Here is a 7,950-nt window from a genome sequence, read left to right as displayed (position 1 = left end):
TTGTCCTGCGACTTTCTAACCTCTCCTCAACAATTAAGTCCTAGTCAGGTAATCAGCCATGGAGAAGGTTCAGCTGAAGGTAGAACTTCTTTCTGGGAACTTTTGTTCACAGATGTTTGCCTCCCTTACACCAAATTAATTCATTCAGAATTGTAGTAAGTTGAAGTGGAATTCCCTCTCCCCAGACTACATGAAAACTGAGAATGATAAGACAACACATAGAAATAGGAGTTTGTCTTAAGATCATGCATAAGATGACATCATGTTCTTTTAGACTGGGCTTGAACTTTAGTGAGCAGATTCTGCAAGATACAAAAAAAGATGACAGGGAGCAGATGTCGCAATAGAGAGTAAAGGCAAAACAAAGGTTGGAGTGATGTTTCTCCAAGCCAAAGAAAATCAATAGCAAGAAAGCCAGTAGGATTAGGAGGCATGCCCAAAGAAGCAGCTCTTTCTCAGAGCTTTCGAAAGAAAAGAACACAAATATTTTGACTTATGACATATGGCCTTCAGAACTGTATGAGAACACATTTCTGTGATGTATGTTACTAAGTTTGTGGTGGTCTACGAATACAGAATGCATACATAAACACTTAGAGAATAATAAGCCAATCACTGATGCTAAGACTATGTGAAGAGTATTCAGCAAGACCAGAATTAGCCAGTAACACTTGACATTTTATTAGAATGTGCATGAAAATTTTCAGTACTAATAGATATGAACTACTGACTTCTATGAACTTCTTCTTCTAAAAGGAAGAGTTCATAAGTTGAGAAATGAACAGGCTACCATCATTTTCTTTACAATCTGCACTGCCCCGTCTTGTTACACTTTTACACTTACATTTGTTGAATTTCAACTGCAGTTCAGAGATTTAAATGATCGCTTTCCCTAGGAAGACAGAGTAAAAGGATGAAAAGTTAAAGGTCATCTTGAGAAATGTGAGATAACTCTGCTTCAATAATAATTTTAAAAAATGGCCTGGAGTATAAATCAGGGGTAAAGTGTTTATTTAGTATGTGTCAAGTCTTTGGATCAGTCTGAAGGCTACAATAAATAATAAATTAATTAATGAATATCAGCTTCCCATTCTCTCTTTACTCAAGAAAAAAGTAATTATCTTGAACATTTGGATCCATGACTTTAGAAGAAATAAAGTAATTGTACTGCTTCGTTTTTGTAACCTGACATGAACTAGAGTCCCCTGGAAAAAACGAACATCAATAGAGGAATTTTTTTCATCAGATTAGCTTGTAGATATGTCTATGGCAGTATTTCATTGATTAGAGTTGATATGGTAGGGCCTAGCTCACTGTGGGTGGTATCATTCCCTGGTAAGTGGGCATGGGCTACATAAGAAAGGTAACTGAACAAGTCATGGGGAATAAGCCAGTAAGTAATACTCCTCTTTACCCTCTGCTGCAGTTATTGCCTCCATATCCTGCCTTGATTTCTTGTCCTGACTTCCCTCCATGATGAACTCTAAGGTATAAGATGAAATAAACCATTTCCCCCCAAGTCGTTTTTGGATATGGTGGTTATTACAGCAACAGAAAGCAAACTAGTACAGTAATATCTTCTTTAACAAAGAAGACAATGGTATTTGAATAGCCATAAATTAAATAGAATGTTTAGAATAAAGTGATTTTTGTAGAGAAGGCAGATGTCCTGCTACTCCTATGTGTCAGTGGAGGAAATGTCATATATAAAGAAAAGAATAATTGGAACTTAAAAATTCAGGAATGTTTTGTAATCTTGTCCGGTTCAGTCACATCATGAGAAGTCAAATAAGATTTTAAATCTCCGAATAAATGAGAATCAGACATGAAATGCTGCATACCCTCTGTTTAGCTTTCTTAATACACCTCTACTTTTCAATGAAACAGATCATTAAAACACTTCTATTAAGCCCAAGCGTATTATTCCTTTGCTTCCACAATTTAATCTAGAAAGCAAGTATTTAAAAGAATCAGCTCAAATTTTACAGTCTTTGGAATTAAAGCTAAAACAAATCATTTAATTTTCCTAAGTGTCAGTACACTGGCTATATACTCCCTGGATTTTTGTTGGTTTGTTTGATTTTACTTTAATATAAAAAACTACACGTATAAAAGACATATAGGAAATTCTGAGTCTAAACAAGATACAGTTGTTCCTCTTCATTGTAGTAGAACTGGTTGGACTGAGAAGAAATGTGCATTTGTGCTGCGGGAGATTGGAGCTCTAATGACAGCCTTGTAGGGCACTGTGTCTGAACAAAGAGTTTAGGTATTTTTTTAAAGGATTTGCTTTTGAGATTTCTCTTATAGCTCATATATTCAGTGCCAAGGAGGACTTGGGTCTGAATCCCCAAAGAGAAAATAATCTAGGGAGAGCTGGTGGGGTAAAAGCATAACAGACAGAGCAGGTAGGTTAAGATGGATACAGAAAACAGGAAGCAAAGGAAGCCTGGCTGGCTGGTGAAATCAACAATGACTGACAAGCAGAAAAACCTCCTTTGCTGCTCTTTCCTTACTTAGTGTTGCATCATTAGGAAGAGCATTTGTTTTGATAGAAGACACCTCATGAGGGTGATAGGGGTATCATCAATGAGTTTCGCTAAATGTTCAGGCAATGAAGGAAGAAGCGAAGCACAGGCCTCACTCGTGAGTTACTTGGGACTGATTACGTGGGTGATAGACTCTGTCAGATGTCTCTTTCTCCCTGCCTTGTTTTCCATCTGTTGCTCACAAGTGGTCATTTCACTGTTCATTAGTCTCTTTACCAGAGGGGTGGGAATCATTTCAAACTCTGAAGTCTTTAAGTGTTGCTTCTTGTCTGCTTCCTAATTGAGATTGCATTCATTTGCTTTTGTCTCTGTGGATTGCAGCAATCCATTTCCTAGCCTCAAAGAGTATTTCTGAAGCCATTTTTGTTGTTCTTGTGTTGATGTTTGTGTTCAAGGCTAACCACAACACAGGAAGACTAATATAGTGGGAATTATCCCTGGGACAGGCTGCCTCCTCCCATCAATCAATAGTTGCTTAGTCATTCTTTGTTTAGGGGATGGGATCCAATGAAATTTTCTCACTTCCATGTTAACCTGTCCATTGATCAGGTTCTTGTTACATATATTTGTACATAAACATGCGTGTGCGTGTGTGTGTGTGTGTGTGTGTGTGTGTGTGTGTGTGTGTGTATGTAAAATCAAAGAAAAGGGCTATCAAATTGAAAGAAAAGGCATGAGATGCATGCCAGGGACAGTAACAAGAAGATGGATGAGAAAAGGGAGAAGGGGACATGTTGTAATACTATTTTAATTAAAAATATTAAAATAAAATCCAATTAAATAAAGGAGTTTCTCTGAGCAGTAGCAGGAACATCTTTGGAAAGTTTTAATCCAGCAATCTGCAAACATGAGCTGTCTTGTCACATACCTGGAGATGGGGAAAGAATGGATAGAAGCCAAACTATCCTCAAATCAATACATTAGTCTTGACACTGTCATCACCAGCTGTACTTACTTCAATGTGATATTCAAAGGTTCATTGAGAGCTGACGGACACAGAATGCCTGCAGCCAGGCCTATGACCTGAGTTTGACATCAGGGACACAGTGGGGAAGGGGAAAATTGACTCCTGCAAGTTATCTTCTGACTTCCACATCTGCACTGTGACACACACACACACACACACACACACACACGAGATAAATAAACATAATAAAATATTTTAAAAGGTACACTGTTAATCCAGTAGATCAATGTACCTACTATTTAGTTTCACATCACTAACTAACTAAATTTTGTGTATCTTTTTTTGAGAACATAGGCTTAAGCTGTTCATCTCCTATCAGCCTGTATGCCTTTCCCTTTATGTTTAGCTATAGGGTAGCAAGCAAACTTCCTGTCTTCCCCTCTTTCTCACTTTCTAGCTCTCTTGCTCTCTCTTAATCTCTGTATTATTTCAAGAGAAACAAAGAGGTCTTTTGTTTTCATGAAGATTTTTAAGTTTATAGATCATCACTATGGGGAAATAAGAAACCAGAGAATAATGTATGTAGGATATACCCCTTCCTGTGAGGGTGCTAAAATTTAGATTTGAAATGTCTTCCAGGGACCCTGTGGTAAATGGTTGGTAGTCAGATGAGTGTTACTGGGCCTTGTGGAAGGAAGCTGGGTATTGGAAATACACTCTCCTCTATCTATTTGCTTCCCAACAGCAGCCTCCTCATCACACACTCCCCTTCTGGCCATTTATATTATCCTAGGTCCCAAATTGTGAGCCCAAACAAATCTTTTCTCTCATTAATTTGATCATCTGAAGTATTTTTGTTGTAGCAACAGAAAGCAGACTAACAGGAACAGTTAAAAAAATTACTAAACCTTTTTGTTTGTTACAACCAGTGCATTTATTGGATTCCCTTCTTTTGATTGTTGACATCTCTAACACTTCCATATTCAGTCATATACTGAGGGTAGGGAAAGGAACAAGTATTAAAATTGTTATTTTACCTACCTGCTACTAGCATCATTTCCACATATTAGGCTGTTTGGAAAAATAAAAGATTAAAAAAAACAGTCTTAAAAGTGTCATGAAAAAGATGAGGTCACACTGACAGCATCTGAAGTTTCTTTCCTTTGATAGAAGTTATTTAATGGTTTTTGTATGTGAGTATGTGTTTTTATTCATATATGTGTGTTTCTTCTATTTACTTTATCTTTTGAAATTGAAATAAATAACACTGAAAAGTAGAGCAACCAACTAGATTGGCATGAAATATGTTGCCTACAATGCTACAATTAATGGTAACTACTTTCTAAGTAATAGGAACCCTCTTCTTCCATTATGGATTAACAAACACATAGATTAGGGTGAAAATACACATTAGAATTAACTCAACATACAGCCAAAAAACATTTTTTGAGGTATTAATGATTCATTGCTCATTCTCATCACAGCAATGTGATCATTAATTATATTTTCTTTTCCTAAAATTCTTCTACTTCCCTTTTTCTAGACCATTTTCTTCTTTCTTCCCTTCCATCAATGCTTCACAGACATTATGTTCAAATAGAAAAGTTTGTGTTGAAGTTTTCAAACTCGTCTCTAAACACTGTAGCTTCCCGAAATGCTCTATTACTGTCAGTAAAATGGTATTTATTTTTAAAAACCCCTGCATTGTCATAAAGGTTCTTTTCCTGGGAATGTCTGTCTTTTCTATGTTGCCTCCAAATGAATTACAATACAGAACATAACAGATATTAATCAATAAGTATCTAAATGATAAACTCAAAGGTCTACATACTTTATTATATAATTCTAATCTGAAAAGGCAAAAAAATTTTCTTTTTTATATTTAAGGTAGAAGATGGGGCTTGAGCGATGGCTTCGTGGTTAAGAATGATTTTTGCTCTTCCAGAGTACCTGAGTTTTGTTCCTAACAACCATGTCTGGACACTGGCAACCATTTGTAACTCAAGCTCCAGGTAAGTTTTTGTCCCTTTCTCTCCTCTAAGGGCACTGTATGCATGTGTGTGCGCATGTACACACAGAGACCCACACATACACAATCTTTAAAAAGAAAATAAAAGTGCTGAGAAAAGAGTATCACAGAACAAGCAATTATAAACCAATTAATTTGATTTGTCAACCCCTAGTTGAGATCTTCACCAATGGGCTTTATTTGCTGTATATTATCTTTAATTACATGTTGTTGTTGGTTATTCTTACTCTTTTTGGGGGGCCTGTCACCCAGCTTCCAAGTAAATTACACATGGAGGCTTATTATGAATGTCCAGCCTTAGCTTGACTTAGTTTCTTGCCAGTTTTCCTTAACTTATTCCATCTACCTTTTGCCTCTGGGCTTTTCCCATTCTCTTACTTTGTAAATCTTTTTTTTTTTTTTTTTTTTTTTTTTTTTTTTGGTTTTTCAAGACAGGGTTTCTCTGTGTAGCTTTGCGCCTTTCCTGGAACTCACTTGGTAGTCCAGGCTGGCCTCGAACTCACAGAGATCCACCTGCCTCTGCCTCCCGAGTGCTGGGATTAAAGGCGTGCGCCACCACTGCCCGGCCACTTTGTAAATCTTACTCTTACTCCATTGCAGGTTGTGTACCTGGGTGGCTGACCCTGGAGTCCTCCTCATTTCTCTGGCTAATTAATCTCTTCTCCCAGATTTCTCCCTGTATATATTTGCTCTACCTGCCAGCCCCGCCTATCCTTTCTCCTGCCCTGCTATTGGCCAGTTCTTTATTAGACTATCAGGTGTTTTACACAGGCACATTAACACAAATTCATAGAGTTAAACAAATGCAACATAAGCAAAAGTAACACACCTTAAAATAATATTCTACTATAATATGTACATGGCCACATGTGTATACAGTCTCCCATCTTTAGTTTAGAGGAGGAAGTAGGCATAATTTAAATTTGTAACTCAAAGTGCCAGAAAACTTTGTCATACTTCTGCTATAATGGAAAAAGTATTTATTGAATTAAATTAGTTTATCTATATGATAAATAAATGATTAATATTGAAATCATTACTATAAATCTAATTATTATAATAAGGCAATTTTGAATCCATTAAACAGATAAATATGATCAATTTAACATAAAATAGGTAATTACAGTTAGATAGGAGTCTGAGGTTGACTAAAGCTCAGACTAAAATTTCACTGCCTAAATGTTTTGCCAAAGTTTTGTACTTCCTGAGTACTGAGTACTGAGCCTTTTGAAGTATAACAATATGTTGTTGCAGTTGATACATATGTTGATTAACATGGGACATTTTGTATTTGTATCCCAGGCACTTGCCCTATGCCAGGAAAGTTTCTAGCAAGTATAAATAACATTCTTCACATCAGATGCAATGCTATCTCCCTAAGAATGAGCTGTGTTTTCACGTTTCCATTTTATTTCAGGATGCTTTCTCATTTGAATCACTGTTTCTAGGGCGGAGCTTAGACCAGTTCAGTTGGGTTTATATTGACTTATTTCTCCTGGCAGACTTCTAGTATATGAAGGTAAGTGGGCTACAATCCATGAGAAGACTCTTCCATTTCTTGGGAATGAATTTATATGCAGGCTGGCTTTTTAACCCTAAATGGTAATTAATGGGCCATGGGTTTCAACTGCTATTGACCAAGCTATTATTCTCTCCTTTGAGGCTGCAAATTGATACTGGAATCTATATCTGTCTTTGGGTAATGTAGACCACATGCCTCAAAAGGACTAGGTCAATAAATACTTTCTGACTGGCAATACATTCTACCTTTCACTCAAAAGCTCCCCAAGCATTTGCATACTTGAGGAGTGATTAATGATGAAATTCCTTAACAAACAAAACTTCTAATTACTGACATTTCAGAGAGAACATAAATGACAAAATTATCAGTTTCTGGGTTCTGAATGAGGGCTCTGCAAACTTTGTGTGTGTAGGGATAGAATATAAATGTGTCAAGACATTTGGTCTGGATGTCTCAGTTGTAACTATGTAGCTCCACCATACCAGTGTGAATGTAGCTAAAGACAAAGAATTAATAAATAACTTGTCTGTATTCAGATGTATGGAACCTCTTTGAAGAAGCAAGAAGAGAACAAGATTAGATCCTCAGCCATAATGTGCTGAGTCCTGTTGTAGACCCTGCAGGTTTGGTCTCAATTACTTTTCACAGATGTGTAGATTGCTATTTTTCATTTTGAAATGGCTATTATTATGATTTTGTTATTTAATGTTTACTACCGTAAATCAAGTGTATAAACTTTAAACACCCAAATTTGGTAGAATTCAGCAGTGAGTACATGGGCTTTTCTTTGTAAGTAGACTTAATTTTTTACTTTGATCTCACAGTTTGTAATGGGTCTATTTAACTTGTTTATGTCTCCTGAATTTATTTGTAGTTGGCTGTATGCACTTTGAAATTTACCCATTCTTTCATGCTCAGCTTTGAGGAATGAAATTTGGGAAAT

Source organism: Peromyscus eremicus, chromosome 2, assembly GCF_949786415.1.
Source record: "Peromyscus eremicus chromosome 2, PerEre_H2_v1, whole genome shotgun sequence".
NCBI classification, from domain to species: domain Eukaryota; kingdom Metazoa; phylum Chordata; class Mammalia; order Rodentia; family Cricetidae; genus Peromyscus; species Peromyscus eremicus.
The sequence above is the reverse complement of the archived record's forward strand: the minus strand, read 5'-3'. Positions refer to the sequence as shown.